The sequence below is a fragment of the Staurois parvus genome, unplaced genomic scaffold (genome assembly GCF_062004578.1).
Source record: "Staurois parvus isolate SC_StPar_1 unplaced genomic scaffold, SC_StPar_1.0 ptg000081l, whole genome shotgun sequence".
NCBI classification, from domain to species: domain Eukaryota; kingdom Metazoa; phylum Chordata; class Amphibia; order Anura; family Ranidae; genus Staurois; species Staurois parvus.
The window spans coordinates 3595083-3613380 of record NW_028317877.1 but is presented as its reverse complement, the minus strand read 5'-3'; the positions used below and the strand labels follow the sequence as shown (position 1 = coordinate 3613380).

The window sequence follows — 18298 nt, the reverse complement described above, 5'->3', positions numbered from 1 at the left end:
AGCACAAAACCTAAATATGCCACTGATTGTCAGTCTGGGGCTAGGGGAGTGTTAGATACACTAGCAGATTTACATACTGTAGCAAATTGAAGGTGCATTCCAGCTAATACTTTATAATCAGTTACAGCAAACAGGTTGTTTTCATTTTGGGATAAAGGTTATAAACTATAGCATAAAACATAGCAGTATGACAAGTGCAATACTGCTCACACAGAGTGGTTATTAGAAAATCCAAGCGGAGTAATATAATAAGTATTTACAAACAAGTTTTATTCGATCACATGGATCATACGGAGGTTAGACAGAGACACGGTAAACAAGTCATTATAAAATCACTAAATTAAAAACATTCGGCGTCTCCAGATCTAATAGTTATTCGGCAATCAGGAATCCACATAAGGCAATGAAGTTCCTAACTACTTGATCAAAGAATGTTCATATTTTCCATATGATATCTGCATAAGGGGAACATTCTTCAAAAAGTTGTTTTGGTAGCCACCACAGTGAATAGAATGACCTCCTGAAATGGAAAACCAGAAAAGAAGGGATCATAGTAGAGGGAACAAAAAATAGGATATATGCACTAACCATATGCAATAACAGAACAACCCCATGACAGGTATATATGTTATTCCATTACCTTCTCATAAACTTGACCATCATGAAAGGATGGATATATGGCCTTCCTGGATAGCCACCCCAAATGGAAATGTATCCACAGTAGTAAATGATTCTAAAGGTGTATAAATATGAAACATAAATATCAAACTACCAAAAAACCTGAATGAGACTAAAATAAGGGTAAAAATCTAAGAATATTACCATACAAAAGATCAAGGGGACTCCTCCTCACTTGAAGTAAGATCAGGTCTGGATGAAAAAGTGAATATGGGGGTGGGAAGCCAGGTAGTTAATGTGTAAAGTCCAGACTGGTTGATACAGTCTATGTATATTTGAATATATAGACCCAAATCCCCCCCTTTTTTTCTATAAACTATAGAACCTGATCGTTCTATGCACCCCTGCCAGTGTTTTTTTCATGCCTGTAACTGCAAGAGAGTTCGTTCTGTTGAGAAACAACAGACGTACTGGCAGGATCACTAGATGAAAATAAAAGAAAAAAAAAAAATTAATAAAATTAATGCAGCCACTACATCTAAGAATTGGAAAGCTGTAATATAATAAATGTTTGCTTTTGAGCTTATTACTGCTTTAAGGTTCCATGTAATGCTTGGGAGTAATTTGTGTTTGCTTGATGCTGAACATTTACCATCCTCTGTAATAATTTGCTTTGATATGTATCCACATAGAATTTGATTGTTAGAACAGTTCTGGTAGCATCCTTTAGATATTCCCAGCCGCAGTCTTAGCAGATGAGGACACCTTTAACATTTCATAATATTGCATCAGACTCTCTAGGTGCTGCAAACTAATGTTCATCTATGTTTTACTCATGCTTACTCATTGTCAATGGATTAAAGAGAAAATCAATAACTGAAATGAAGGTCTTATATGAGCACGACAATGAAAATGACTGTATTCTGATAACTATATGCAGATCATATGCACATTAATTAAACTCCTTACAGTGTTTTTATTTCTCATGCCACCATTTATAGTTTTTTCGCATTTACATGCAGACCGAGCTGTCAAAAAGTTTTAGGGGCTGGAATAAACTATAGTATTGCCGAGAATGTTTTAACAGTTGCAGAAATGGTTTTATTGTTTTTGGCAGTGCTATAGTTTATCCCAACCCCTGTAACTGTCCCTTTTGCTTGACAGATTAGTCAGCATGTTAATGTGCAGAAAAATATAATTATTAGCAACTGAAATAAAAAAGGAATACAAATACTAAATATAATCATTACATGTAATAATTTGCTCTATGGCTGTTTTTAAAGAGAAATAAAAACTACATTATATTTCTAGCCCCTTGGCTCTTTTAACAGAGAAATAAAAACTATATTTTATTTCTATTTAAAGCCACAATGGTCTGTTTTGCAAGCAGGATATTGAAGAGTGTATATTGTGTGTTTCTAGTTGAATAATTTTGAACACAGCAGCTGACACTTTTTTCTGTCCTGGTGCACTCAGGACTGCCAGGTATAACAGGTGATGTCCACTATACTCTGGATATTCGCTATGTACTAACTGCATAGAGTTATCTGAATCTGCAGTGGAACACACACACATTATATCCACTGCCCAGTGCAGCCAAAAATAAAGGCAACCTTTAGACATATGTTTGATTTGTATTGTCATAACTACATGCTATCACAGTTAAACTAAGAAGCATGAATGACTGCCGGGTTTTGGTCCATGCTTTATGTTCAGTTTTCATTCTTTTTCCAATGCAAACAGTATCAAATCACAGTGCAATGTGTAAAAAGTAGTGACCATATATGACAACAGCACAGGAATGTAACAATACAATGTGATTTACAAGAGAAATCTGAGAGGCAGCTTGTCAAAATGTGTGTCCTCTGAATGACGGCAAAAGCCCGAAGGCTAGGTAGAGAGAAAGCGGGTCACTAGATTCAACTGCATAGAACCATGATGTCAGTCAATCCGACATGGGTAATTTATCAGGCATAATGCACTAAAAGGGGAGACTACTCTATGGGAGAGGAAAAGTGTTGTGTGGAAAAAGAAACAAGACAAGAAAGACTGCTGCCAGTAGGGTGTGCTGGGAGGGGAGCAATGGGAAGGTGTGAAGGGAGAAAGGGAGATAGGGCAAAACTGGTGTGTGGGAAGGAAGGGAAAAAGGTGAAGAAAGGGCAGGAAAGGAGGAGGATATGTTAGATGATGTGTGTGTTGGGGGTAATACTAGCCCCCATCACATGATGAAGGTAGGGAAAGGGAGGAAGGCATGTGGGAATAACTAAGGGGGACGTTTAGAACACGGTAACATAGGATGGGGGGAAGGGAGGTGGATAGGCAGGCAGATGTATAGGTAAGTACAAAAGTTGGGGACAAAGCCCTGGGAAATGGTGTCAGGACAGGGTTAAAGTTTACTAAACCCACAACAGTAAAATCAGTCTGTATATGCAGCAAAGCATGCTTGTTATACTCACTGTGAAACCTAAGGGGTTAATCTTCTGCATTGTGTAAAAAGGATTTCTAGTGTGGAATTATTTTTTATCATCAAATTGCCTATAAACTGTAAAAAACCTTAAGCAGGCTATAGATGAGTTGAAAACCAAATGAACATTTTTTGCTGTTCGTTTATCACATCATTAATGTGCCAGCTGCAACACATGATTTTCGTGTTGCAATCGAGTACCTGATCTAACATGCTGGATTTTGTTTAAAAAAACGGAACAAATGATGGCACAATCAAATGCATAATATTAGTTTTTCAGTCGACAGAACGTTTGGTTTTTGACTTGTCTATGGCCTGCTTAAGTCTCTCATTAATCATTAATTTTATCTAGGGGGTGTCACTTTATTACCACCTACTCCTACTGTCCTTAATAGACACCTCATTGAGGCTCACAGTTATTACTAGGCAAGAGCTGACAGTATGAGTGATACCCACACAACAGTCTTTGTGATATACTTTTATAGTCAAAATACAAAACATTGAGAAAACATGTATGGTATTAGTTTGACTAATCCATTTAGTAATAACTGAAAAAATCATTACTGATCCTAAAATAAAGCAAATAACACACATTAAAGAAAATACTTTCTGAATTAATCCCTTTGTGTTATGTCTGCAGAACATAAACTATGGGGTTGATTTATTAAAACTGGAGAGTGCAACATCTGGTGCAGCTGTGCATGGAAGCCAATCAGCTTCTAACATCAGCTTGTTCAGTAAAGCTTTGGCAATAAAACCTGGAAGCTGATTGGTTTCTGTGCAGAGCAGCTCCAGATTTTGTACTCTCCAGTTTTGGTAAATCAATCCTAATGTGTATTATATTTAAGAGTTTGCATTTTTTTTTTTTTTTTTGCAAAATCAAAGTGGCTAGCTACAGGAAACATATAAGTAACTAATATGCTACATAAAATAAAGGCAAATTTGCCCATGGAAAAACAATCAGAAGAGCAATTGATTGAAATGTTACTAATGCCTCTATAATAGCTCCTGTTACTGGAACTAGAACTATTCTGATAGTAATTGACTTGTAAGTTTGGCAGATGTGACTGGTCAACATGTGTCTATATATGCCTTTATTAGACAGATTAGGGAAGACCTAAAAATGTTCCTTTCTTAAACAAGGGAGCTGGACTAGTGGCAGAAATTGAAAAAGTAATATGATTTTTTAAATTTAGTGTAACATTATGAGAAATTAACCAAATGATCAGACAGAGAGTGCCTGTAACTTGAAATGTACTAAATACTGTAGAGGCAGAGTAGGATGAACAATGCAGACAGAGCCAGAATGGCCCTACATACAGTACTGAACACATGCACATGCATACATACAGTACTGAACAAAGTTGAACACAATATGAAGCTGTTCAAACAGGAGCTCCTCAAAGTACAGCACAGTCCCTATAAGGCGCTATAGTGGAAAAAAAATCATTAGTTCATTAAACAATACACCGATACTTGCGTTTATCTTCACAGCCAAAGTTCTTCACACCAGAGTCCAGGCAAGGTTTGGCAACACAGACAAACAGCTGGAGGGATCTCAGGGCAGGAAGCACAGGGAGGTGACTGGAGGCACAGATCCACCCTACTTAAAGGCAGTAGAAATTGGAGAAGTGTTCTCTGAAGTGACTTTGTCTTCTAAAAGAAGCTATATTCTATTGGGTTCCTGCCCAGCTGACCCAACATCTAGGCTAATAGTGAAGAACCACAGATCACAGCGCAGATCACATTCCTAGCCACCTCTTCTTCATCAAGTGTGGTCTCTCTGAACCCCTGAGGGTAGATAAAAGGAAAATGTACAGTCAGGTCCATAAATATTGGGACAATTCTAACTTTTTTGGCTCTATACACCACCACAATGGATTTGAAACGAAACGAACAAGATGTGCTTTAACTGCAGACTGTCAGCTTTAATTTGAGGGTATTTACATCCAAATCAGGTGAACGGTGTAGGAATTACAACAGTTTGCATATGTGCCTCCCACTTGTTAAGGGACCAAAAGTAATGGGACAGAGTAATAATCATAAATCAAACTTTCAGTTTTTAATACTTGGTTGCAAATCCTTTGCAGTCAATTACAGCCTGAAGTCTGGAATGCATAGACATCACCAGACGCTGGCTTTCATCCCTGGTGATGCTCTGCCAGGCCTCTACTACAACTGTCTTCAGTTCCTGCTTGTTCTTGGGACATTTTCCCTTCAGTTTTGTCTTCAGCAAGTGAAATGCATGCTCAATCGGATTCAGGTCAGGTGATTGACTTGGCCATTGCATAACATTCCACTTCTTTCCCTTAAAAACTCTTTGATTGCTTTTGCAGTATGCTTTGGGTCATTGTGAAGCGGCGTCCAATGAGTTGTGAAGCATTTGGCTGAATATGAGCAGATAATATTGCCCGAAACACTTCAGAATTCATCCTGCTGCTTTTGTCAGCAGTCACATCATCAATAAATACAAGAGAACAAGTTCCATTGGCAGCCATACATGCCCACGCCATGACACTAACAAGTAAATATAAATCCTCCTGCGCTTTTATGGTGGATACAATATTCAGCTAAAAGAAGCCGCCAGCATCTATCCTATACCAAAAAAAAGGACAATGAGAACTAATATATAAAAATGATGCAGCGCTAACAGAAAACACATATAATAAACTAAATATGATAGCAAATAACCCACATCCACCGGGGGATATGGGAACAGGCAAAAAACCCTTAACAGGTAGATAATAGTGGCTTAGTGCAAAATGCAGTGTCCATAGTTCATATCTTTAAAACGTGCAGGTGAATCACAGCACACTCCAAACGTGATCCAAGGCAGTCTGGCTGCAATGGCCTCTCACCTCCACTCTATGACCCCACAGGGCCACAAAGCATATTGCAGATCACCTCTGGGTCCTTTCCAACCAGTAGCTCCTCAAAGAGAAATGGCATGGGCGGACATCACATGAATAAGAATAACCTCCAGCCGGACCAGCGGACATACAGAGTGTGCCCTCCTCAGATGTCAGAAAGCTCGTATGCTCAGAAATGAGGAGAGAAACACAATCCTCATAGTGTATTACTGATTTTAATGGCCAGACAATCACAGTAAGCCAAGAAAAACAGGAGAAACATACACTTACATAACGGCAGTATCTTTCCCCATGGATTGGGTGTACAGCATGATCAGAAGGTGTTCCAAAATGGCGCCACGCCGGAAATACGTCACCACGCTATAAACGTCGACGCGTTGCGTCACGTAACTCGTGACTTCGTCAGGACAGCGTGATTGGCCGACAGTACTTCCTTATAAAGACCGAGGACCGCACCAATCAAGGACAAGGGGCGGTTCCATCGCGGCCATATTACTGTAGTCCAATGTACACAGATACTTTCCCATTGTGTCTAATAATCACAATAGGACCAAAGATATAGTAATTTGGGAAAAAAAGCCAATTACTCTGTAAGGTATGTTAATACTGGGACACAAACATTAAAACCAGATGTGGAAACCACATGCTTTATTAAAAAAGGGATAAAAATAAGATACGATCTGAACGCATGTCCATCAATACATGACATGCCAAAATACACTACACATTAAACAATGTGTGTAAAAATATATATATAAAGAAAATATTTATATATATAAAAAACTAATAAAATACATAAAAAATATATTACTAAAAATACCTTAAAAAAGGTGAATCCAAAGAATAGAAAATAAGAACAAAAATATATATAACATATATAGCTCCCCTATGATCATGCATGGACTCTCACTCCTAATGCATAATAACAGACATAAACCAGCATAAAAAATATAAAATATATAAAAGTAAATTACCGATCACTAATAAAGCAATTCAAATCGAACTCAATATTAAGTCCCATAGGGGCAAACGTGTCCATCAAAAAAATATATCTAGATTCTACCTGACTCAAAGACCTCACTTTATGGGTCCCTCTCCAATGTTTTTTGAATTTTGCAACTCCCCAAAATCTAAGACTAGAGGGATCTTGGTTATGGCAAAGCCGGAAATGATTGGATAAACTATGTTTTGGAAAACCCTTTTTTATATTTTGAACATGTTCTCTCAGCCGAACCCACAGGGGCCTTTTTGTCCGTCCTACATATTGCAGACCACAACCGCATTGAAGGACGTACACAACCCCCTCTGTTTTACAAGATATAAAGTCTTCGATCTGAAAGGCCCTTCCATTGCTAGTAGCTGTGAATGAACTCAATCTACGATTAAGACCCCTAGTGGCCTTACAGGCATAGCAAGATTTACACGGGAAAAACCCTTTATGATCAAGAAACGTAACTTTAGGACTCTTAGTGGGGGGGTCTAGTACGTTACGGACTAGTTTAGACCTAAGAGAAGGAGCCTTCCTATATGTGAATTTCGGTATCGGAGGTAATAATTTTGAAAGAACAGGATCTGTCATTAAAATCGGCCAATGTCGCTTAAATACTTTTTCTATTTGTTTATAATTGCTGTTAAAGTCCAAAATAATTGCCATATAATCCTCAGAACCTTTTATTTTGGGTTTATCCAAAAGAAAATTGCTTCTCTCCATCTTTCCCACTTCAGCAATCTTATTTTTAACAATAACTCTAGGATAACCTTTACTGCAGAATCTTTCTTCCATAATAGTTCCTTGCTCATAGTAATCCTTAATATCTGTGCAGTTCCTTCTAAGTCTTACCAATTGTCCCTTCGGAATATTCATCAGCCACGGAGGGAAATGGCAACTATCTAGTGGAATATATCCATTCCGATCGACTTTTTTGAAAAAAGTTTTAGTATGCAGGATATTATCTTTAGTAGAAATGCACAAATCCAGAAAGTTGATAGATGTACCGCTTACTTCCCATGAAAGCTTAATGTTTTTGTCATTACTATTCAACTGATTCAAGAACTTCAATAGATCAGATTCCACTCCATCCCAAATAATGACAATATCGTCAATATATCTTTTATACAGGAGTAGTTGTCTAGGGGGATCACGGTATACAGCCTCTTCCTCCCAGTGGGCCATAAACAGATTGGCCACACTGGGGGCAAACCTTGCCCCCATAGCCACTCCTTTCATTTGTTTATAGAATTGCTTACTATACCAAAAATAATTGTGGGAGAGGCAGTACTCTAAACTTTCCAAGACAAATTTCCTCTGCGACCACTGAAGGTCCCCATATGTACCGATACCCCATCCCACTGAGTCCATTGCATCCTCATGGTCAATGATGGTATATAGAGCAGACACATCTGCACTCGCAAGCAACATACCATCGTTGCTACTAATACCATCTAGAAGTTGTATGAGGTGCTTGGTGTCCCTCAGATAGGCCTTAGTTTTAATCACAAGGGGTTGAAGAAATGTGTCAACATATTGACCCATCCTAGACATAACAGATTGTATCCCATTAACAATGGGTCGCCCAGGTGGATGCAAAGGATCTTTATGCACTTTTGGTAAAGTATAGATAACTGGTAATCTGCATACATCTGGAACCAGATAAAGGGCTTCTTTTTTATTTAGTATCTTATTATCCTTTCCTTTCTTGACCAATGCGACAAGATCCTTTTTAAATTGATGAGTGGGGTCTTTTGATAAGGGGAGGTATGTAGTGGCATCCCTTAATTGGGATTCCAATTCGTTCTCATAGTATTCTTTAGAGAGTATCACTATGCTCCCCCCTTTATCGGCGGGTCTAATGACTATATTATCCCTCTTGGACAACCTCTGCTGTCCGATATACAGTGCTTTATTTTGCCCTACTTTCCCAAGATTCAGATTTTTCATATCATTATTAACCATTTTTTTAAAAACCTCTATTTGGTTATTGTTGGTCATTTTGGGATTAAATAGAGATTTGTTCCTTAATCCAGTATGGATAAAGGCATCACTACTTGCCCTGGATATAACATTACTGGCTCCCGGCAAGCCAACAAAGTGTTTCTTAATATTGAGTTTTCTAACATATTTAAGGGTATCTACATAAACATTAAAGATATTGGCGGCTCTCGGGGGAGCATACTTCAGACCTTTATCTAACAATAGCAATTCTTCCGTAGTGAGTGTAACTGGGCTAAGGTTGAAAACCCCTTCGCCTACAACTCTCTTTTTCTTTTTGGCCTTCCAGCCCCCTCTACATCCCCTCCTCTGTCGAAACTTCTCCGAACCGGGCTGAGATTGGCTCTGCCCCTCTCTAAAAAACCTTCATTCTGTTGAGGTTTTGAAGATTCCATATATTGAGTTCTTAATGGTTCGTATTGATTGTACGTAGGTATTGGGCTACTGGTATAGGGATGCTGGTAGTTCCCTCGACCATAATGTGAGCCGGAATTTCTTCCATGTGTAGGTCCAGGGCTTCTACCATATGGGGGTCCATGATATGATCGGGATGGAGCTTCATAGGGATGGTAATTATGTCTAGGGGGTATATTATAATCATGTCTGGGGAATTCCCGATAGGGTGGCTGGTAATCATTTCCCTGTGTAAAATTATTATTTTTCCATTGTTTCCCCTTTTTGAAAGGTTTTTTCTTATATGTCCCACCATTCTGTGGTTGCCACCCTTTTTGAGGGGTGTAATTCTTAGGTCGATTAGGCGGATAGTAATGGGGATTCTTTGGACCATTATCTTGAGATCCCTGATTCGTAGTGAATCTAATTTCTTTAACAGGTGTAGTACTAATCGACGCTACTTCGGTCTCAGCCAAGGTATTTTGCCACTTAAAGACCTGATCTTTCTGAAAGTCATTCAGGTCTCTATGATATTTCTTAATTTTCCTGCATTTGACCTCTTGGTCTACTCTTTCCAAGTCCTTATATAATCTATTCGTAAGGTTAATAACCTCCGGATTATCTTTGAGGGGGTCTAATTCACATTTAATATCAGAAATTAATGTATCTAAATGTTTCATTTTCTTCTGTTTCCTCTTAATGAGGAACTTGACCAATTCTAACCCTCTTTCTTGGAAGAAATTAAACCACTCATCCTTATCTTCAGCATCTAGCAACCCATCACTAATGGGGACATCCCACCTAAGACGTCTAGGGACTAGTTTGTCCTTGAGGTATCTCTCATGTGTAATCATATCCCACCAGGTGGTGACTTTTTTCTCCATAAGATGACCTAGTCTCCTAAACTGAGTGTCTAGGTTATTATTAAGATCATCAGGGGATTTGGAGAAAACCTCTTCAATATTAATGGGTCTACTATCAATAAATCCAAAGATATCCATAATCTGCAGCAGAAAGTAGGATGGTAAGAGACACAAACAAGTAAATATAAATCCTCCTGCGCTTTTATGGTGGATACAATATTCAGCTAAAAGAAGCCGCCAGCATCTATCCTATACCAAAAAAAAGGACAATGAGAACTAATATATAAAAATGATGCAGCGCTAACAGAAAACACATATAATAAACTAAATATGATAGCAAATAACCCACATCCACCGGGGGATATGGGAACAGGCAAAAAACCCTTAACAGGTAGATAATAGTGGCTTAGTGCAAAATGCAGTGTCCATAGTTCATATCTTTAAAACGTGCAGGTGAATCACAGCACACTCCAAACGTGATCCAAGGCAGTCTGGCTGCAATGGCCTCTCACCTCCACTCTATGACCCCACAGGGCCACAAAGCATATTGCAGATCACCTCTGGGTCCTTTCCAACCAGTAGCTCCTCAAAGAGAAATGGCATGGGCGGACATCACATGAATAAGAATAACCTCCAGCCGGACCAGCGGACATACAGAGTGTGCCCTCCTCAGATGTCAGAAAGCTCGTATGCTCAGAAATGAGGAGAGAAACACAATCCTCATAGTGTATTACTGATTTTAATGGCCAGACAATCACAGTAAGCCAAGAAAAACAGGAGAAACATACACTTACATAACGGCAGTATCTTTCCCCATGGATTGGGTGTACAGCATGATCAGAAGGTGTTCCAAAATGGCGCCACGCCGGAAATACGTCACCACGCTATAAACGTCGACGCGTTGCGTCACGTAACTCGTGACTTCGTCAGGACAGCGTGATTGGCCGACAGTACTTCCTTATAAAGACCGAGGACCGCACCAATCAAGGACAAGGGGCGGTTCCATCGCGGCCATATTACTGTAGTCCAATGTACACAGATACTTTCCCATTGTGTCTAATAATCACAATAGGACCAAAGATATAGTAATTTGGGAAAAAAAGCCAATTACTCTGTAAGGTATGTTAATACTGGGACACAAACATTAAAACCAGATGTGGAAACCACATGCTTTATTAAAAAAGGGATAAAAATAAGATACGATCTGAACGCATGTCCATCAATACATGACATGCCAAAATACACTACACATTAAACAATGTGTGTAAAAATATATATATAAAGAAAATATTTATATATATAAAAAACTAATAAAATACATAAAAAATATATTACTAAAAATACCTTAAAAAAGGTGAATCCAAAGAATAGAAAATAAGAACAAAAATATATATAACATATATAGCTCCCCTATGATCATGCATGGACTCTCACTCCTAATGCATAATAACAGACATAAACCAGCATAAAAAATATAAAATATATAAAAGTAAATTACCGATCACTAATAAAGCAATTCAAATCGAACTCAATATTAAGTCCCATAGGGGCAAACGTGTCCATCAAAAAAATATATCTAGATTCTACCTGACTCAAAGACCTCACTTTATGGGTCCCTCTCCAATGTTTTTTGAATTTTGCAACTCCCCAAAATCTAAGACTAGAGGGATCTTGGTTATGGCAAAGCCGGAAATGATTGGATAAACTATGTTTTGGAAAACCCTTTTTTATATTTTGAACATGTTCTCTCAGCCGAACCCACAGGGGCCTTTTTGTCCGTCCTACATATTGCAGACCACAACCGCATTGAAGGACGTACACAACCCCCTCTGTTTTACAAGATATAAAGTCTTCGATCTGAAAGGCCCTTCCATTGCTAGTAGCTGTGAATGAACTCAATCTACGATTAAGACCCCTAGTGGCCTTACAGGCATAGCAAGATTTACACGGGAAAAACCCTTTATGATCAAGAAACGCCATGACACTACCACCACCATGCTTCACTGATGAGGTGGTATGCTTAGGATCATGAGCAGTTCCTTTCCTTCTCCATACTCTTCTCTTCCCATCACTCTGGTACAAGTTGATCTTGGTCTCATCTGTCCATAGGATGTTGTTCCAGAACTGTGAAGGCTTTTTTAGATGTCGTTTGGCAAACTCTAATCTGGCCTTCCTGTTTTTGAGGCTCACCAATGGATTACATCTTGTGGTGAACCCTCCGTATTCACTCTGGTGAAGTCTTCTCTTGATTGTTGACTTTGACACACATACACCTACCTCCTGGAGAGTGTTCTTGATCTGGCCAACTGTTGTGAAGGGTGTTTTCTTCACCAGGGAAAGAATTCTTTGGTCATCCACCACAGTTGTTTTCCGTGGTCTTCCGGGTCTTTTGGTGTTGCTGTGCTCACCGGTGCGTTCCTTCTTTTTAAGAATGTTCCAAACAGTTGTTTTGGCCACGCCGATGTTTTTGCTATCTCTCTGATGGGTTTGTTTTGTTTTTTCAGCCTAATGATGGCTTGCTTCACTGATAGTGACAGCTCTTTGGATCTTATCTTGAGAGTTGACAGCAACAGATTCCAAATGCAAATAGCACACTTGAAATGAACTCTGGACCTTTTATCTGCTCATTGTAATTGGGATAATGAGGGAATAACAAACAAATGACCATGGAACAGCTGAGAAGCCAATTGTCCCATTACTTTTGGTCCCTTAACAAGTGAAAGGCACATATGCAAACTGTTGTAATTCCTACACCGTTCACCTGATTTGCATGTAAATACCCTCAAATTAAAGCTGACAGTCTGCAGTTAAAGCACATCTTGTTAGTTTCATTTCAAATACATTGTGGTGGTGTATAGAGCCAAAAATGTTAGAATTGTGTAGATGTCCCAATATTTATGGACCTGACTGTATATCTCCTGTGCTTGTTTAGGACTGTAGGAGACTGTGGGAACCTCATGTCTGCCTATAGGCATGACAGGTAGAAGTACACTCTGCTACAATAAAACCAGTAAAAAATACCAAAGTCATCTGCCCCTTCCAACAAGTATCTCACACTCTCTCTCTCTGTCTTTCTCTCTCTTTTCCATTCATTTCCTGTCCCAGGGACTTAAAATGAAAAACATTCTCACTTTTGACAGGTGTTATCCTTGGTAGATTCCCCTTTTCTACTGTTCTGGTGGCAAATTTGAAATTTCCCTTCACGTTGTATCCTAGTGACAGTGATCAGCAAGCAGGTTAGCAAGAGAGTTCTTAACCTTCCTTACTCTGCCCTAAACTAGAAAGTGTTTTGACTTGTCCTCCACTTTTAAAACAAAAAGCTAATATGGGAAAAATGAAAAAATGTTGCTGTATAAATGTTTTAAAAAAAATGTTTTTTCAATTGTACAAAATATTTGTGTACCTCCTAATCTAATGTGTTAGCAGGGGCGGACTGACCATTTGGAAACTCGGCACTGCGCGAGGGCCCGTGGTCAGTAAAGGGCCCCATGAGATGCCCCTGGTACCTTTTTCATAGCCTTTTTTGAGTTTGGGCAAGGACACAGGGGCCCCATGATCCCCTATTGCCCAGGGGCCCCATGAGTTGTCAGTCCGCCCCTGTGTGTTAGTCTTATTGCTTTGAATGCCTCCATTATTGCTACACAGGTACTTGACTTGTCGTGGAAGGGAGCACTTCTAAATCTTTGAACTGTCTGTCCCTTCTACCCTATAGCATTTTTATTAAGACAAATCTCCAGCAGACATTTCTATTTCCAGTTCCAAGATTCAGAAATGTTATGTTCCCAATCTGAGTGCTTGCTCATTCAGACTCCACTTGACTGAGCGTTTGTACAAGTCTGTAGAAATCTTATGACTTGTGGTCCAGACAGTATAAAGCTAGATGTAGTATAAATGGGGGAGGATGGGATATGTGAGTAGGTGATTGGTAAAGATAAATGAATGACCGTTAGACCATCTTATTGGTTAAACCCAGCACACCTTGGGTTTATACCATAGCTGGCCTTATATTGTGAAATATTATTTATTAAGACAAATCTCCAGCAAACATTTCTATTTCCAGTTCCAAGATTCAGAAATGTTATGTTCCCATTCTGAGCGCTTGCTCCTTCAGACTCCACTTGACTGAGCGTTTGTACAAGTCTGTAGAAATCTTATGACTTGTGGTCCAGACAGTATAAAGCTAGATGTAGGATAAATGGGATGAGAATGGGATATGCGAGTAGGTGATTGGTAAAGATAAATGGATGACCGCTAGGCCATTTTATTGGTTGCCCCAGCACACCTTGGGTTTATACCCTAGCTGGCCTTATAGTGTAACATATTATTTGAAACTTGGAAAAATTGCAACACAAAAGCCTCCTACAGGCATGAGCCATGATGTCACATTTATTTACTCTGGTACTTTGTGAAGAAGTTGTTCGAATACCGATTTCAATGTCAGATAGAAGACATAAATTAATGGCCACTTCTTAGAAGTCACATGATGCTCCGCGATCCACATTCAATGAGCTCATTTACTGCTTGTTCTTTCTCCTTAGGAAAACCTGCGTAAGAATGTAGTATTACAGCAGAGGGGTAAATCAATATACTATTATTGCATTTAAATTAAAAGAAGGCTTGATATGTGAACTTTAGACATGGCATTAAAACCTAGTCAGTGAGCACTTTAAGGATACATTATGCTAAGCCAAATGCATTATGAATTATGGTAATTCAATATTCAGCCGGCACTCTCTTACTATTAAAACTCCTTCTTTATTAAAGCTTTTTTTAAAACTCATGTTAAAACAATCCTGAATTGTTGTGAGATTTTGGAACCTTATGCTCCATGCATGTCTGCATCTGAATATAAAATGAAAACGTGTATCCTTATTTTACCATCCCAAATTTTAGTTAACCTGTAATAGTCGCTATCTTTTATCCAATCAAAACACTCCACTAGGTAATACTGCTGTATAATCCTAATATTATTTTTCTGTACTATGAGGCCTCATGTACACATGAACTCCCCTAGACGTTAAGCTCTCTTGGCAGTCAAAAAACGCTAAATGTGTTTAGCCGAGTTTAGCGCTTGGACGTTTATTCATTTGATTGGCCAGATTATTTCCTATTGACATGGATAAATGCACAAGCGCTAAACGTGGTTAGTGTTTAGATGTGTTTCGCCTTGTTTACACATGTTTTTGAAGCTTTTAAGGTTTTTTGGGAAAAACGTTCCTCTCGTTTCTTCTGCGTTCTTTTAACTGCCCCTAAACTCTGCTGCTCCTAAACTCTGGTAAAAGCCTATGTGTACATAGACACATAGGCTTTTACTGAGTTGAGTTCAGGGGCTTTGGCAAAAATGCCAAAAGATCCTAAACTCACATATAGAAGCAACAGTGTACATGAGGCCGTACAATGTTAAAGTTTACACTTTTGTATACCTTCTTGAAATTTAAGAAATAAAATAAAACTCTTAGTGAAACAAATAACACTTCACTATGGTCAAACCTAAAAGCAAATAAGCTGTAAACTTTGTTGAACTTTGCATGGGAGTTTTCCCTAGAACTTAGTGAATGAGGTGAAAATTCACTTTGCAAAGAATACCCAATAATATGCATGGAATTAAAAAAAAAGGATTTTTGCTTGAACATGATGGAATGGTGGAAGTCAGTAGAGCTTCACCTCATTTATTAAACTTTGGGACAATATGTAAAGTGAATGGAAATACCACAGATAGTGCTCTCAACCCTCAAATACACTTAAATTAAAAATTATATAGCTACTATATATATAAATATAAATAAACATACAAAATAAAAAAAAACAAAAAAAAACAAAACCAAAACTACCACCAAATAAAGTGTCAATATTGTGCCATAAAAAAAAAAGTCCACTAATTGTAGTCCAAATATATAACTCTTTCTTAAATAAAGATATATTCTCCACTAAAGATACATTTGGGACAAATTCCCCTGCAAAGTGCAACTTCTCTTGCAATGTGAACAGTCTTTATTGCTTTTAGTAAATCAACTTCTAGGTGTCAATTACATTCTACCAAATAAGAACCAATGAACATCCACTGGAATAAACATTTTTGGCCAAGTATAGTGTCAGTGGTATACCTGATGAAGAATAAAATGCTTTAAGTTTCTATGCAATAGGAACTTGTGCATCTACAGTATAGTACATTAACATCCTCCTTTTTGTTGTTAATTTACAAATGTATAAACATTGCCATTGAAAGTAAACCAATTAAGAGCATTTTCGTCTTTCTTTCCTTTATTGTCTATATCAGATTTTATTTAGATAAATTTCCACTCTTACAAAAAGAAAACATACAAAACACACCACACAAGAAAAAGAAAAAAAAGAGAAGGAAAAAAAAGAGCAGACATAATAACACCAAGAGCATACTAATAAATTGATGAAAAGTTACAGCTATACAATAACTTCAGCATACCTGAGCAACATAGCATTTCATTAGCATTTTGAATTTCTCAAATATATGTATGTTTTTCGAAAGAAGTAAGCCTGTTAGTATCAAAAATCAAATCAGAAAGTAGGAGGGTGTGGAGAGGTCCATTTAAGGGCAATTGGTCTACAGGCCACAAAAAGACCACTCAAGATAGTATTCACCATAGGAGGTGTGTAAAAAGAGTTACGTAGCCCAGTAGAGATGTAATTGGTTAAACAGGAATATTCACGTCTAAAATTCCACTAAGTGTACTAGCCACCTCCGCTCAATATCTCTGGAGTTAAGGGCACCACTACAGAAGACGGACAAGACTACCAATTTTGCCACACGTGGCACAGGATGGGTCAGATCTGAAACCTATGGCATAAAGAAATTCAGGAATTTTATACACCCTATGAAGAATAAAATTCTGAGTTATTCTATGCCATGAGGAAAGAGAAATAACAGGGAGGGACAGAAGGATCTCCTCCCTAACCTCCTCCAAGATAAGGCCAATATCCTGTTGCCACCCTGCGGTGGACCAAATAGGAAACCTCAATAGAAATGTATATAGTAGGACAATAAACGTATTAAAAATAAGTCTCTTGGTTGATGTTGCTTGTACTATACTTGTTCTATCCAGAGCATGAGTGAGAGAATAAGACACTGCAACTGAGGAAAATTGGACTCATAGTGCATGGTGCAATTGAAGAAACTGATCAAACTATCTTGAATATAAGGAAAACTCTGTCCTCAGCTGCTCATATGTTTTAAGAAACCATTATCATATAATTGTGCTAAGGTAGGAACCCATGCTCTCCCCCATCTCTGAATGCCCTGGAAGATAGAGATCTCAGGAAGCTCATAATTTCCCCCAAATTGGAGTGTATCTAGTAGGATTGGAGATCACTATTGTTTTCTTGGCATCATCCCATATTTTACACATTAGCACCTGAGTGAGCATAGTGGTAAGTGAAACACCCCCCAATGCCCCATCCAGGACACAGGGTGGTGGCCGACCCCCAAACACATAGGAAAATAAACAATAGAAGAATTAGGAGGCAACTTGGAATCCCATCCTGCAAAATGTTGTAGATGACCAGCAAGAAATTATATCCTCGGGGTAGCTACTGTTAATCCTCCAGCATCCCTAGGTTATTGTCATATCTCATAATTTATACGAGGGGCCTTTTGTCGCCAAATTAAGTACTTAAATATGGTATTGATCTTAATATAAATCTGCAGGGATATCCAGACGGGGGAATTATATAAAAAATACAGGAGCTGAGGCATCCATATCATCTTGAGTAAGTAATAGATCCACTACAGAAAAGGGTAGTTACTCCAGGTTTTACTTTGGATTTGAAATCTAGACAAAAGTGGGACATTATTATTTGGAATTAATGCCTGGAAGGCAGCAGACATTGGTATACCCAAGTACATGAATAACTCAATCTTAAGATGAGACAATGTATATGGTAAAGAGACTATCAGGGGGTCTAGTGGCAATAACAGATTTCTCCCAAGTTATACCAAGCCCTGAAATTTTTCAAAATGATCAACATGCTTCATTAGTGCTGACTAAATATTAGGTAAAAACAGAAGGACATCATCTGCGTACAGCACAATCTTTTCTTTGAGACCACCTCTAACCAAGCCAGTAAC

At 38.3% G+C, this 18298-nt stretch overlaps 1 protein-coding gene and 1 long non-coding RNA gene across 4 annotated transcripts in view; one reads left to right on the top strand and one right to left on the bottom strand.

Moving 5' to 3' along the window:
• Positions 1–18298, top strand: part of TRIM67 (tripartite motif containing 67) — a 124038-nt gene that overhangs the window by 10210 nt on the left and 95530 nt on the right. The gene's annotated exons all lie outside the window — the stretch shown is intronic.
• LOC149468654 (uncharacterized) overlaps positions 14555–18298 on the bottom strand; it is a 37375-nt gene continuing 33631 nt past the window's right edge. Inside the window, exon 2 of the long non-coding RNA XR_016311642.1 lies at positions 14555–14741. This is a non-coding gene — a long non-coding RNA (uncharacterized LOC149468654). The remainder of the gene's footprint in view (positions 14742–18298) is intronic.